The sequence below is a fragment of the Babylonia areolata genome, chromosome 16 (genome assembly GCF_041734735.1).
Source record: "Babylonia areolata isolate BAREFJ2019XMU chromosome 16, ASM4173473v1, whole genome shotgun sequence".
NCBI lineage: Eukaryota > Metazoa > Mollusca > Gastropoda > Neogastropoda > Buccinidae > Babylonia > Babylonia areolata.
The window spans coordinates 5498730-5501229 of NC_134891.1; the positions used below are offsets into that span (position 1 = coordinate 5498730).

The 2500-nt window shown below is 38.6% G+C and overlaps 1 protein-coding gene across 2 annotated transcripts in view; it reads right to left on the reverse strand.

Moving 5' to 3' along the window:
- Window positions 1-2500, reverse strand: part of LOC143291092 (uncharacterized) — a 90267-nt gene that overhangs the window by 28912 nt on the left and 58855 nt on the right. The gene's annotated exons all lie outside the window — the stretch shown is intronic.

The window sequence follows — 2500 nt, forward strand, 5'->3', positions numbered from 1 at the left end:
TGTTTTTCGCCATTTTCATTCGTTTATTCTTTTCTTTTTTTAAAACATTTTTTTTAAATTCCATTTTGGTAGGTTGACATTTTACAACAACAACAGCATCTTAATGGACATTTATAAAGAAGAAAAAACAAACCAAGAACAGAAAACAAACAAAAACAAACAAACAAACACCATAAATACTTTGATAAAAACAGCCAAGCAGCTGGATTATACACTGGTTGGTTATCATCATGGAGTATTATCATTCATTTCTTAAGATCTTACACAAGCTGTCAAGGAATACAAACTGTCAAGTATCTTAGAACACGTTTACAGAAAGTGAACACCTCAATCATTTCTTATGAATATCAATAAAAAAGAAAATAAATATGGGTGGTTAATTTTCGTTAATCATGAACAGGTTACTAATCATTTGTGATCAATAATTTGTAAGGCAGCCATCTGGCAGAGAAAATGGTATGGTTAAAGTTAATATATGCATTATATTCTTCAATTCTATATCGAGTTTTCAATTTGTTCAAAAAAACTGATATTTGTGGAAAGCTGTCTTCAATTTTACATAGATATAAGTAATACTTTGCAAACAATATTATAAAACACAAAACAGCATCAGTTGTTATTGTCACATCATGTCCAAATAGCACAAGTGATTCTGTTAACTTTAAATTTCCTGCGTTTACACATCTCTCTTTTATCAAGTCCGTTAAAGCGTTCCAAAACATTTGCACATAATTACATTTCCAAAAAGCATGATCAATACTGTCTTTGTGTTCTCTACAAAAACTACAGTTGTTATTATCCGTAGCACCAATTTCTTTTAAAACTCATTCGTTTATTCTAATGTTGTTGTTGTTTTATGCAATGAAAGTATATTGACGAAATCGCTCACGTCACAAGGACCTTCCTTGATAGCCAAATGACATTAACTCTCTCCATACGAACGGCGAAAGAGACGACGTTAACAGCGTTTCATCCCAATTACCATCATCAAAATACTGCAAGCGGAACGCTCTTATACTGAAGAGGTGAATGTTGACAAAGAATACCACAAGTCTGACGACGGAAGCTAAAGGTTGGGTCATTCATTCAGACACCCACTGGACATCCGAGGGGTCTGTGTAGAGGAGAAGAGAGGACTGGCCGTACTGAGTTAGTTAAAGTGTCAAAGCGTCAAAATCTTCTCTCTCTCTCTCTCTCTCTCTCTCTCTCTGTCTGTCTGTCTGTCTGTCTCCGTGTCTCTCTCTCTGTGGTCTGTCTGTCTGTCTTGTCTGTCTGTCTGTGTGTGTGTATGTCATTTTTTTTTTTTTTGTTTTGTTTTACCTTGGTGTCCGAGAGGGAAATAAATATCTGTCTCTTATTTTTTTTCGTTGTCTTCTTCGCCGCGACTTCTCTCGATTTTACTTTTCTGTCGTGCAGTCTTTTTTTTTTTTAGGGGGGGGGGGGGGGGGGGAGGGAAGGGGGAGAGGGGGGGTGTCTTTTTTTTTCACTCCTGGGGCACCATATGGGTTATAAATATCTTTTCTCTTTTTTTTTCTTTCTTATCCCCCCACCCCACCTCCGCACCCCTCCCCCTCAACCTTGAAATGGCCCACCCACCTTGAGCCAGTCGACAGGGCTGTGGGCAATGTGATGCGGTTTGATTTGATGTGGTTTGATTTGATTTCTAATGCTTCTGTGTGTGTGTGTGTGTGTGTGTGTGTGTGTGTGTGTGTGTGTGTGGCTAGTCTGTCAGTCTGTGTGTGTGTGTGTGTGTGTGTGTGTGTGTGTGTGTGTGTGGCTAGTCTGTCAGTGTGTGTGTGTGTGTGTGTGTGTGTGTGTGTGTGTGTGTGTGTGTGTGTGTGTGTGTGTGTGTGTGTGTGTTCGTCCATTCTTTTTTTTCACTTTGTACAGTAATGAACCCTCTCCCTCTCCTCGCCCCCCCCCCAACCCCCCACACACCCCACCGTCCACAGCCCCCTCTGCTAAAACACCTAGACCCCCTCAAGAATAAATATAGAAAGAAAGGAAGGAAGAAAGGAAGAAAGGGAGGAAAAAAGGAAGAAAGAAAGGAAGGAAGAAAGAAAAGAAGAGAAAAGAAAAGAAAGAAGGAAGAAAGAAAGAAAGAAAAGAAGAAAGAAAGAAAGAGACAGGAAGGAAGAAAGAAAGAAAGAAAGGAAGAAAGAAAGAAAGACAGGAAGAAAGAAAGAAAGAAAGACAGGAAGGAGAAAGAAAAAACTGAAAAAAAACAAAGAAACAAACAGAGAAAGAAAAACAGAGAGAAGGAAAGAAAGAAAAGAAAAGAAAGAATAAAAAAAAAACAAAAAAACTTCAATTTTCCTTTGCCCCCTTCCATTCTGTCCGAGATGTAAAGATAATCCCCTTAAAAAAAAATAAATAAATAAAAATATAAAAAAGAAAGAAAAAGCAAAAGAACGCCCGGGGGGGTCTAAATTGAAGGGGTGACGGACGGGCAAAGGGATGGCGATCACGATGTGTGTGTGTGTGTGTGTGTGTGTGTGTG